The sequence below is a fragment of the Bombyx mandarina genome, chromosome 12, assembly GCF_030267445.1.
Source record: "Bombyx mandarina strain Sakado chromosome 12, ASM3026744v2".
NCBI classification, from domain to species: domain Eukaryota; kingdom Metazoa; phylum Arthropoda; class Insecta; order Lepidoptera; family Bombycidae; genus Bombyx; species Bombyx mandarina.
This window is the reverse complement of record NC_143219.1, coordinates 15,087,215-15,101,029: the sequence shown is the minus strand read 5'-3', so window position 1 is coordinate 15,101,029 and position 13,815 is coordinate 15,087,215. Positions and strand designations below refer to the sequence as shown.

The following is a 13,815-nucleotide window of genomic DNA, read 5'->3' as shown; positions in this document are numbered from 1 at the left end:
ATAGCTACTGTCATTGTTCAAGACTATAATATGTTATGATTATTAATTAACAAGACTTGGATGAGAAAAACGCAGGATAGAATATTATGGAGAACCCTTGGGGAGGCCTATGCTGTACAGCAAGACGATCAAGAAACCGGTGTCGAATAGTAAAACTTGATAATAAGTGTATTAAAAATGTAACTTAAATTAGATTATTAATAAAGGCTTATCTTATCTTATCTATTAATTAACAAGAAACGAGACCAATTTTTCAAAATCAAAATGTTCCGAACGAAAACGCTAAGATATTATTTTCATTAATATAAATCAACACAAAAAAATGTACGTAATATTAGTAAATATTTTATAATACAAAATAATTTTCGAAAAACAAAACGGGCACTCCAATTCAATATTCCATTCAATTGCCATGAAAACGGAACCACTTGAAGGGGCCGAGTTATTGCAACATTGTGAAGATGCGTCGTATCGGAGGCACGTAATTCACCTTCCTGACCCTTGAAAACTGCCTCTCGCCTATTTATTCAGAAGGAAAACATTTATTTTTCGAGGAAGTCAACGGTTTTCGAGTCTCGTTATTTGTCGTAAGAGCGTCTACGGCGTAGCTTCCGGGACAGAGTTACCGGCTATTGCTTCGGTTTATTAACTCGATCTTTGACTGTTTTGGATTAATATATAGTTATAATTGGATCTTGAAACATACTTGATCTGAGTTCTTATAAAGGGTACCAAATTACTGTTAGACATTTTATTTTTATTACCTTGCTGACAAATTATTCCTAAGTAGGAATGTAATACGATAAAAAATAACAAACAAAAAGAAAATTTTTATATAGCACCATATCTATCACTATGCGTACTATTATCGCAATATCATGATTAAAGCCTTTTGTTGAATTCAGAAGCATAAAGTTCGAATTTGTTAAAGTCCAACTTTTACTTTAGTTTTTACAGAATTCACGTTAATATGGCATGTTATTATTATAGAAAAATTTATCCTATTATGATCGTACACAATACGTTGGGATCAAAAACCACAATGTCTACTACTTGCTTCATGACCATCAAATGATATTTGCAACAAAAATTCAAAGCTGCGTCATTTATTATTGCCGTAAGTATCATCTGTTTTTTTTTTTAATTTGGAACAAAAGCTTGAACAAACATGAAATTCTTCAAGCTAATGCTGTAATATCGATAAACCTTAAACAAAGATAACATCAAAGCACGTTAATATCGTTCGCGTAACAAACATGACAGCTCATTTCATTCAAACAACGAAAAAAGCTCGCAAAGCAAATACATTTTAAAAATAAGCTCGGCATTGCTTTTGACGTTCGATATGTGAAAACTAGCTTTCCTACATCATCGGCGAACAGGAAATCGGCTCCACACAGCCAGATCTGGTTTGTAGCTTTTAAATGTTTACACAAGCTTGTGAAATATTATTTCCGGGTTCCCTTAAAGAGATTTTATTAAAATATTTAGTAGGTTTTTAAGATATTCATTATTTTGATTTGTTTTAATCCGGATACATGTTTTAATATGATTTATTTTGTATCTAATGACGGTATATAAATATATGTAGTATAAATTATGATTACTTTAATTCGCTTAAAATTTCAGTCAAATATCACAACGCACTAGCATTGCTGTGTCTATGACATTGTTGTTGTCAAGTAACGATGGTAACCTTTTATTCGTTTTTAATTTAAAACTAACATGAGATTACAAATAGAGATGAAGCAGATAGAATCTATTTAATTAATTAACTGTAAAGCCTGCTAAATATATCCCAAAAGATACAATGCTACGTCTCAAGAGTGGTTGTGGAATTTAAATTCAATGTGATATCTACAGGGCTAGTGTAATCTCTTAATATCAAGTCGGATATGCAACTCTTCTAAAAAACAACTCTAAACCCTCTGCTGAGTCTCGTAACAACCACATTCGTTTTTCGCGACGGAAGACGTTCGTCTCTTCATTTCCTCTCGGTGATGGATGACGCACAACTTCAATAACATTTGTAATGGCTTGTCACATTGAAGTGACGTGGACTGTCACATTCAACGTCCACTGAGATATTGATGTTGGAACTGTGACTTGTTTACAGCGCAGTAAACAATACTGGGTCGCTACGCTGCGCGGATATTTTGGACTAGTCGTGTTTGTGGCCGTCGATGCTTACTGAGCATAGGTGGCTTAGGAAATGTATTTTTTTCCTACCTCAGCCTTGAGAGGCTATGTCAGCGTAACCTAACAAATATATGAGCTCACTCAGGCTCAAACCTGACGACGTTGCTAACACTAAACTTAGCAAGAGCAGTGCTTCGCAGAATCGACCACTGGATCGGAAGCGCGACCCACTGAGAAGATCTGGCGAGAAACTCATTGGGCTGGAATGTTGTCGATTCGGTTTCTTATAAAAATGAGATGGCTATGTACTGCTTTTGATCTTCCAAGGAATCGGTACAAAACTTTTACGAAGCAGTTATTAGTTCCGTTTTGAAGGGTGGGAAAGCTGTTATACAATTAAACCATCGCGTTAATTTTTGTAGCTGGATCAAACTATAAAAAATTATAAAAAGACAAAAAATCAAAGAGCTGCTTTTCTCGGCTTTGTACTTAGGCATGTTGCATACTAACTGCTAAAATCTAATCTTTGTGGACAAAGTTGAACGCAGGTGACGCGACAAAAGACGCCCAAAGTTATAGAGTCTTTGAACTACTCCAATATTTTAATATATACTTAAAACAGTTACTTAAACTCAAAATCTTAATAGCTAAGCCAAAACTACTATCAATGCACAATGTGTTTCCAACAACAAAAGCCTAGTATAATAACAATTATAACATACCTCACGTAAAAGATTGATCATCTAAACATAGTTTCGTGAGAACGAAACAAAATCATGAGACGGGTGGGCCTCGGGGACCGCTTACCGTGGCTTAGGTTAATGCATAAATAATGGTCGCGTGTCTCCCGCCCTTATGGGCTGCCTTTTAGGAAAATTTTCCCTTGGCTGTGTCGCGGACAGGCCAAAGTCTGTTCGAAGGATCCTTTTGGATGTACAAAGGTGGACAAAGATAGCGAAATATATATAAGGAAAGTTTTAGACAGTGAAATATATTATGTACCTGTATATAGGGAAAGTTTTAATAGAATATTTATATTTGATTCAGAGTTCATCGATCGACGACCATTAAGCATTAATATGTAAAGTTTTTTTTTTAAACTTCATAATTTTTTAGCACAACTTTTAAAAAAGGTATATAATATATTTCTAGCGTTAATCTCACCTGATTTTAAGCGAATACGAAATATATTATATACAAAAGCCGCAGACATTATTCTTGAGAACAAATTCTTATAACCTGAATGAAATCGAAATCTATTTGAAAACAACGAAAATTTAAATTCTGTAGCGTCTGATTCGAGAAAAGGTGATATCGACCTGGGTGCATCGTATCCAATAAAGAGCTTTTACAAAAGCTTCGAGTGAAAAGCATCAAGTACAAATGAAAACAATGATACTTAACACTACACTCCAATTTACTAATTATTATCGACTATCGTTAAAATTTTAATTAATTAAGCTTTGAACTTTAAAAAGGCAACAGTTATTTACACGTCTGTGCTATACGTTTTCTTAATATAGACTAAGAGCTTGGAATACTATTTTTATTATTAATCGTTGCTAAAAGATTATTTGATAATGTAAGTGGACCCCGAGGACTAACAAAAGCGATCGTGTGGGCTTAAAAATTATTAATAAATACTTTTACTATATCGCTGAGACGCTTGATTGGCAGGACTACAGTTATTACAAAATAATAATGGTTGAAACCCCCACTGTTCAGCCCCCATTTTAAAATACATAGCGGCTGTAACCACTTGTTCTTACGGTAGGCAGCGGCTTGGCTCTGCTCCTGGCATTGCTGAAGTCCATGGGCGACGGTAACCACTTACGATCCGGTGGGCCGTATGCTCGTCTGCCTACAAGGGCAATAAAAAAAACATGAAACAAGGCGGTCACCGACCTTGTCTTCCCATCTACAACAACAGGCTTAAAATTTCCGACAACTAACCATTTAAAGTACCATCCATACAAAGTATTTGTTTCATAATTCAAAAGTCATTTTACACATATTACACACACGCATTTAACAGGTTACTTACATGATTTTTACGTGTCAAAAGTGTCCGATATTTCGGTGTAGTTGAAAAATCTATGATCGTGCATAGACTGCGGGTAGAATGATCGAGACAGACAAATCTGTCTACCCTCTTCCTAGTCCGTGTTTTTGTGTTACCGCTGGAAGTTTTTTTTTCCGGTATCTACAGTTCTTTTCAAGTACTTTAAGAACGCGCTGCTTTTGCTAAGTCTGATCCTAGACTCCATTCGCTAGACACCCTGAAGCTATCACCCAGATTAAAGTGTTTATATTTGGAACACAAATTATTTGTTTAATAATTTAAGGGTACATTTCTCTTGTTTTTTTAATATACTGCCTTGAAAGCATTTACCTATCAAATGCTCCAATAGCCACAAACTCCCGGTCTACAAGATCAGACGGTTTCACGCCGGTCTTACTCCATTAGGAAAATTAATGTTTTGAATTACTGGAGACCGCCGAGACGGCAAACATCTTCCGTTTAAAATTATTATAGAAGAAAAATCGAACTAAATGTCGGTCTTTGTTACAGATTAGAATTGAAAATTTAGGTTTTTTGTATTTTATTTTTATATACACTAGCTATAATGTTTTAACCCAGCAAATTTAAGTAACTGGCTACTATGGATTCTGTTCTTCGGGTCATGAATTCTGGAAACATATATATGTATATATTAATAAATGACGCCAACGAATGCAGAGTAGAGATTTGTTTGCTTTTAGCTGTACCTATAAAATATATAATTAGGTATGCTCGTAGTAAATTATATTATATGTTCAATATATATCTTTGTATATACAGATAATTAAAACTAGCATTTCAGCACACAAGTTTGATTACACGTATTTTTTTTTATGAGAAAGGCAAACAGTTTTTTTTTTAACAGAAACTACTTAACCTAAAACCACAAAGGTCTGGGACATTAATTCTCAAAGCAAAACGCGTTCACGTAGAAGACGACGAAGATAAAAAACGAGATCTTAAAATGTTATTTCAACATAAAAGTATTTACCGAAACACGTGACACACGTAAAAACTATTCAAAATCTTTTCTTGATATTTTCTCGGTGAGTTTTCGCTGTTCCCCCGCTCTTATTACGGGCAACATCGTAGGCGTTACGTTTAAGTATGTCGCCTTCTTTCCCTCCACAACTGTATCGCACAAAGACATTTTAGAACTATAATCACTAGATGCGCTAATTAAGGAAAATAAAATTAGATATTTTTTTATTGCCCTTGTAGGTAAGCGAGCACACGGCCCACCTGATGACGAGTGGTTACCGTCGCCAATGGACTTCAGCGATGCCAGGGGCAGAGCCAAGCCGCTGCCTACCGCTTAATACTCTCCACAAGCCTCGTTTGAATAAGGACAAAATAAAAATAAAAATAATAATTAAACAAAATAAAAATAAGTACTTTTAAATGTTTTTGTACACATGTATATTTTAGATTTTAACAAATCACAGATGCAAACGAAAACTTTTATGGTTTAATTTCATGATAATCTTCTTTGTCGTATAATTCCCGTTTTTTTTTCCACTTCAAAGCCGTCGTAGTCACAGAAGACTTTCAAGTTAATTAACTTGTCATTTTTATTTTTATTCACAATAAAAACCTACGGAAAGTAAGTCGGTTTTGAATTTAAAATTACATGAAAAACTTTTTCCGAGATTAGTAACTAATATCTGTAAGAACAGTATGTATATATATAGTCACTCGCGTGTCGATATTATAAAAAAAGATGTGTGGTGTCGTGGGACACTGGATAGGAACGAAGTTCCTTATTATAAAAATATTATTTTTAAGTTTTATTCGAAGTATAAAGAAAATAATTATTCGGGTACACATTTTTTATTATAATTTTTTTATTGATAAAAATAAATAAAAACTACTTTACAAACTTATCAACTTTATTTTATTCACAATGATTTATAATAAAAAAAATTATAATAAAAATATGTTATTTTTATACGCTATTACAAAGCTAAGTCGTACACCTGTGTGCATTCAGTAAATAAAAATAAGGTGTAATAAACAAAAAAATAAAAATAAAAATCTTACGTTACGGACGTTTTTCCCAATTAGGATACCCCTCCGCATTGTCCCATAAAAAACTTCGTTCTAAAAAATATGAAACTTGGATCGAGAATGTTAACTTAGTTTTGTACATTTAAAATTTAATGTGAAAGAAGTCTTCGAACAAGCCCTTCCATTTGTAAAATATCCACGAAACGGCAAGGTAAAAAGACTCATTCTTTTGACAAACGCCACGGGAGCGAGCAGCGTGGATACAATTTGCGCAAAAGGTGACTCGACTGCGGGCGTAGGAAAGAAACTGCGCATTTCTAATGTAAATGTGGGCACGTTGGTTCATTATGTTCTGATTTGAGAGCGTTTAGTGCAACCCACCGAGATTTTTGTGCCTTTGCCGTCTGTGTATTTTTGCAAACGCAGTGTTTTGTTTCGTAAAACATATCTTTTTTTTTATTGCTTAGATGGGTGGACGAACTCACAGCCCACCTGGTGTTAAGTGGTTACTGGAGCCTATAGACATCTACGACGTAAATGCGCCACCCACCTTGAGATATAAGTTGTAAGGTCTCAAGTATAGTTACAACGGTTGCTCCACCCTTCAAACCGAAACGCATTACTGCTTCACGGCAGAAATGGGCAGGGTGGTGGTACCTACCCGTGCGAACTCACAAGAGGTCCTATCACCAGTATCTAGCCTTTAGACTACGATTTGTTGTTTTGAATATTCTCGATTCAAAATTTCGGTAGATTTCTTTCAAAGTCAGTTAACCTAAACCTCAAAAAGATATAGTTAATTCTTAATGACTTAAAATGAAACAACTTAAAAAGTACTTGTTACTTTCATTTTCCATAGTTTAGGCAATTTAAAAAGAATATATGTACTTTGGCTGATATTATTAATAAGAATTTACAAGAAAACGAAGTTACACTCAATAAATAAAGGCTAGAAACTAAAGAAAATAAATTTAACTCCTACTCCAATTAAATGTAATAATAGCAGTGGGTTTTCCATTAGATATGTCTTTCATTATACATATTGCAACTATGTGAACAAAATAATGTTCCAAATTTAAATTGTACTCCACATAGCAACAGTATAGAATAGATAGATAGATTTCCGCTCTGTAGGTACTCAGTAACGCCGACCAGTTTCATCCACTTAAAATCACGATTGGAATTGATTAAAAAAAAAAATCTACACAGGCTATATTTATTATGTACAAAACCTAAATTACTAATCAAACTTTTCAGTGGTGAAGATGCAAACGGTGTTACAGTAACTACTCCGATGACTAGGCTTATTTTAATCCTTATTATCATAATCATGGTCGGACGTATATAAACTTTGGTTTGCAAACAAATTTTTAATTAAATGTAAAATAACATATTTAACTAGAACTACCTTTTAAAGACTAAAAGCGTATTGTCTGCAAGCAACATTGTGAAATTGCAGTCCTTTGTAAAATTCTCAGCGTACACTATCTTCAAGTCCATAACTATATTTTTGCACAGCAACTAGAAGCTTTGGGAGCTGTAGAATAGAGCTTTGAAAATAATTGTAAATTTTGGGGCGCCATGGTCACTGCACTGTAGAAGGCAGACGGCGTCAGAAGTTAGTTTTATTTTCAGGTAAAATGGATAAAAATATTTGTTCACTGTGATATTATTACCTACGTTTGTAAGATAAAAGCGCACTTTATCGTACACAGAAATAGTAAGTTCAAAATAAAATTAGATATTATTATTTTTAAATAACACAGCTGGCTTTGTCACTAACCAAAAACCAGTTAGATGAACTGAAAAAAAAAAACAAGAATGTCGATAAGATGAAAAATTTGTAAAATTTTGACAAAACACAAAGACGGCATTATAAAATGATAAGTAGAGTAACTTTTGCAGATTTTGTTTAAGATTGAATGGGTTACGTTTTCCAAAATACAACATCTAATACTAATTGATTTTAAATGATCACTTAAGAAATCAGCTACACAAAAAAAAAAGTGGGAACTTAAACTATAAGTAATGCAATAAAACACAAAGTGTAGTCGTCGATGCATTCGTATCGAGCGATGCACCGGTGTTCGAATCCCGCAGGTGGGTACAATTTTTCTAATGAAATACGTATCTGACCAATGTTCACGATTGACTTCCACGGTGAAGGAATAACGTCGTGTAATTAAAATCACATCTGCAAAATTATATTTTGCGTAATTACTGGTGGTAGTACCTCTTGTGAGTCCACGTGAGTGTGTGGTAGATACTACCGCCTTGCCTATTTCTGCCGTGAAGCAGTAATGCGTTTCGGTTTGAAGGGTGGGGCAGCCGTTGTAACTATACTTGAGATCTTAGAACTTATAACTCAAGGTGGGTGGCGAATTTACGTTGTAGATGTCTATGGGCTCCACTAACCAGGTGGTCTGTGAGCTCGTCCACCCATCTAAGCAATAAAAAACACAACGACAACAATTTACCTATGCAAAATGAAAAGAAAAATACAGTACTTAATGAGAGTATTATTGTGGCGTAGAAGCATAATGAGCACAAAGTAACTGCCGTGTTATATTGTAATGCAAGCTGAGTAGACGCGGAGCTGCTGTCTCAAGGCCCAGCATATAATGGTAAGAGGAAGCGGATTTAATTTTTTTTTTTTAATATGATTGACAGTTTAAGATTATATAAGTTGATACATCTACAGTAAGAACGAATTTTTTTTTTTTTTAATAGCAATCACGCCACGTTAACTGTTCCCGTGCTAAGTTCGTAAAGAACTTGTGTTACAGGTACCAGATAACGGAAATACATGTAAGATTTTTATTATGTACATAAATATATTTAATGTACATCCATAACCCTGGAAAAGACATTTTGTATTTATCATACAAATATCTCCCCTTGGCGGGATTCGAACCCGCGACCCCCTTGTGAATGACCGTGTCACTTACCACTACACCAAAGGGTCGTAAAAATAAAAACGGTTAGACCAACGTGAGGTCGAAAGCTTAATTGATTGAATGAAGCTTTGAAAACAACGGCGATTTTTTTGAAGCCCCGCCCTGAAACCCTACCTGAAGGCTACCGGCGATTAAGGAAAAAAAATATTTAAAGAATACTGAAAAATACTTTGCGTCATAAATAGGCAAGCATGTCAGTACTTCCAAGATGATTTCACAAAATTTTCAATTTTATATTATTTCATAATTATCGTTTTTTTTTATTGCTCAGATAGGAAGACGAGCTCACAGCCCACCAGGAGTTAAGTGGTTATCGGAGCCCATAAACATCTACAACGTAAATGCCGCCACCCACCTAGAGATATGAGTTCTAAGGCCTCAGTATAGTTACAATAAAATGCATTCCAATTATTATTTCCATCGCCCCGCCCTCTCAAGCAGCCTAAGCTCTAGAACACTTATGCACATACCATCTCGTCGAAAGAGCGAAGATTTGTTACAGCAAATGCGTTTAATAGATAAAAAGGCCCGCATTATTCAAAGCCAGCATATTTTATTCAAGCGGCCGTGAGTGGTCCCAGCGTACGTTTCTAATGAATTTACTGGAGGTTCCTCAACTGTACTTGGGTATTTTGCAGCTTAAGCTCCACATTGATCGGTATATTTTTCCACGTCTGTATACTCAACATGATGAAAATCTTCGAAATGTATTCTAGCTGCTTGTTTTGTTATTGTTACAGTTTAAATTAACACTGATATATTTTTTTAAATAACAAAGGTGCTATGGATTTGCTAAAAAAAAATAGCCACTACTTCTAAGCCATCATGGCAGAGTAAGAAAATACTTCACATCGTGTAGTAAAAATCAAACCCGCAAAATTATAATTTGCGTAATTACTGGTGGTAGGACCTCTTGTGAGTCCACGCGGGTGGGTACCACCACCCTGCCTATTTCTGCCGTGAAGCAGTTGTGTGTTTCGGTTTGAAAGGTGGGGTAGCCGTTGTAACTATACTTGAGACCTTAAAACTTATATCTCAAGGTAGGTGGCGCATTTACGTTGTTGATGTCTATGGGCTCCAGTAACCACTTAACACCAGATGGCCTGTGAGCTCGTCCACCCATCTAAGCAATAAAAATAAATAAAAAATGTCGAAGCTTTTCACTATTATTAGTAAACGGATTTTAGTAATGTTTGCTTGCATTATATTTTAAATTTTATGTAGTTAATTATCTTGGTGTATTTTAATGCACTAGACAAGTTGAGAAGCTTGCAAGTTAAACTTCACCTACAACAACAAACAGCTATCTTGAGATGTGGAGTTAAAATCACAACATAATAGCTATCTACTGTTAGAAATGAAATACATGGATGCCTTACATTAAAATGAGTGGGAGGGTAATGAGTACCTTGTTAAATTCTACCCCAATTGTTTGTAGAATCCACTTGTTGAAAGCTATAAAATCTTTGTTGTATCTTTTTTACAGCTGTTATTTATGAGCGATGGTTATTGTACTTTCGTCATTTTTTCTCTTCAAATCGGTCATCGCCTAACCTAAAAATGTACTCATATTTTATATTCTACTACCCGCTCCGGCTCCGCTCGGGTCTTTAACAAAAATTTCAACGATATTTGACGTTTTATTTTTTTAAATAAACGAACACTTATTGTGGCATAACTATAATAGTTAGACATATGCTGTCACTACAATTTTTGTAAATAATAATGTTTTCTACAAAGTCGTAGTATATAATTTTACCCTATCATCAATAGTTTTCGCAGGACACGCGATGTAAAGAATATTTTAGGTAATTTTTTACACCTTGGTTTACATTATAGTAGCTTTAGTAAGGATCTTTAATTTTTTTTCAAAAAAGATTATAGCCCATGTCACTTGGGAATAGTGTAGCTTTCAAACAGTGAAAGAAGTTTTCAAATCGGTTCAGTAGTTTTGGAGCCTATTCAATACAAACAAACAAACAAAATTTTCCTCTTTATAATATTAGTATAGACTAGCGACCCGCCCTCGCTTCGCTTCGGAAGCAATAAATTTTATTATTGATAGCTGAGTCCCACGATGTTATGTCCCGTCATACCGTGGGTGACGCCGCGGGGCGAAGCTAGTCTAAAAAAGTAAAAAAGCCTAAGTTACTCCTTATATCATCAACTACCTATCAGTGAAAATCCGGTCAAATACCGGTCCAGCCGTTCCTGAGATTAGCCGGAACAAACAGACAGACAGACAAAAATTATAAAAAAGGTTATTTTTGTGTATATACCGTATATATTTTATATTCAGATGCTTGTAGTAAAAAGTGGTTATTTCAATATTACAAACAGACACTCCAATTTTATTTATATGTATTGATGTATAGATAAGCATCATTATCTTATATTCTAGCAGAACGTTGCACTCACTTATGCAGAGAGAGAGAGAAAGGTATTATGTATGCATGAAGTGAATGGAATCCATTTTCTTGATTAAGTATTGTTTTGCACTTTTCGCGAAAGAGCTTGTGCAGATGCACCAGCTTTGTGAGCGACAGCCGATGTCAAATTGAATTTGGAAAGTATGTAGTGTCAAAGTAAGTTTCGGTTTTGTGTTCAGATAGTTGATGCTTTATACTTTAGTATTTTATCTACCCATATCGTCTTTCACGCAATCCATCTATTTCTTCTTAGGTCTACCTCTTCCTCTATATTCTTCCACATTCATAGTCAACACTCTCTTACCAACCTCATTTTCATTTCGTCTCATCACATGTCCATACCATCCCAAGCTGCGTGACATCTAAAACTCCGGTTACGGCTGGCCAGGTGAGATAAAAACAACTCCACAACCAAAAATTTACTATCCTGATCCAATCAAGGCTGGATCAAGTTTCTCATTCTAAATATAAGTCGACTTCCACCCAAAATAAGGAGGTTAAATCCAAAATATTTGTTAGTCAACTAAACAAAATATGAAAACACATTGAAGAAGCACGATTTTCACAACACGTTAATCCGTTCAAAGTTTTTAACACAACAAGATGGGGGGTGTTATTATTAAAATGAAAGCGATCGCTTTGCAACGGTTGCGAGATTGCTTCATCATTATTATTTTTAATATTCATTTCTTCGTTTTTTTATATAAAATAGTCTAAAGAAAATAAGCTTCAACAGAAGGACTGTGTTGCCGTTCATTGGACCGGGGAGTATCATGCAGCATATTATTTTTGTATTTGCTACATAGGAGTAGAACTCATGGAACAATCCCGTCAAACATTAACCTCCCGCTTTTTACTAGTGGTAGGACCTCTTGTGAGTCCGCACGGGTAGGTATCACCACCCTGCCTATTTCTGCCGTGAAGCAGTAATGTGTTTCGGCTTGAAGGGCGGGGCAGCCGTTGTAACTACACTGAGACCTTAGAACTTGTTTCAAGGTGGGTAGCGCATTTACGTTGTAGATGCCTATGGGCTCCAGTAACCACTTAACACCAGGTGGGCTGTGAGCTCGTTTACCCATCTATGCAAAAAAATATCGGCAATAGTTCCATTTATAGATGATGCAATTTTACTTTTGCTACACTCTCGATAGTAGAGTAGTTGTGGCCATCATGCTTGCGATCGCATTAGTAGAAATTAAATTTTCATTTTTTTTAAATCAACATCGTTATCGATTAGCAATTTCGATAGCAATTTCCTGTTCAACGCTCAAAACGTAATAGCCGACACGCAGTTTCTCGTATCTTCCGAATAAGGGACCGCCTGTTTGCGTCCCGTAGGCTCGGCTCAGTTGAAACTTAACTAATTCCTAGTACGTGACGTCATTAAGTTGAAGCGCCAAAACGTACAGCCCAGTTAGTCGTCTTGAAGAAAAGTTAATTTATGAGCATGAGAGATTTAGCCGGGGATTGCATTTTGTGTTGACGGCTTTGTGCCCTGTTGTCGAATCAGACGAAGTATATTTTGACGTAAACTCCAAAGTTTCCCATTTTTTTGTATAATACATATTATGGTTTATGGTGACATTTATTTATTTACTGCGTATTTATATCGAAGTCTCAAATTTATTATATAACTGTTTAACGTGTTACTACTACGGGGCACAAATGGGCAGAATAGCTGTGCCCATCCAACCAGGCTTGCAATATACACAATGTTACCCATTTCTTCTCCTCTTTTTAAGACACCCTTCGGAAGAGAGAGGAAGGTGCTATTCTACCAAAAGAGGTATTTGAATACAATATTTTAGTGGTGGTAGGACCTTCTGTGAGTCCGCACGGGTAGGTACCACCGCCCTGCCTATTTCTGCCGCGAAGCAGTAATGCGTTTCGGTTGGAAGGATGAGGCAGCCATTGTACTGTAAAGATTGAGATCTTAGGACTCACGTCTCAAAATGAATGGCGTTGTAGTTGCCTATGAGCTCCGATAACTACTTATTACTAAGTGAATCGTGAGCTCATCCACCCATCTAAGCGATAAAAAAATTAGAATAATATATTTAAATTTGACAATAAATATTTATTTAGATATCGAGAACCAAACGCGAACACTCAAATAGAGCAGTGAAACAATAATACAGTGACCATAAATATGCTGTGTGAGTCACATCATTAAACTGGACACATCGTTAGAATGAGTGACATACCCTTTGTGTCAACTCGA

The 13,815-nt window shown here is 35.4% G+C and overlaps 1 protein-coding gene across 1 annotated transcript in view; it reads left to right on the top strand.

The window, feature by feature from the left end:
- The window catches only part of bru3 (CUGBP Elav-like family member bruno 3), a 750,372-nt gene that overhangs the window by 457,530 nt on the left and 279,027 nt on the right, over positions 1-13,815 (top strand).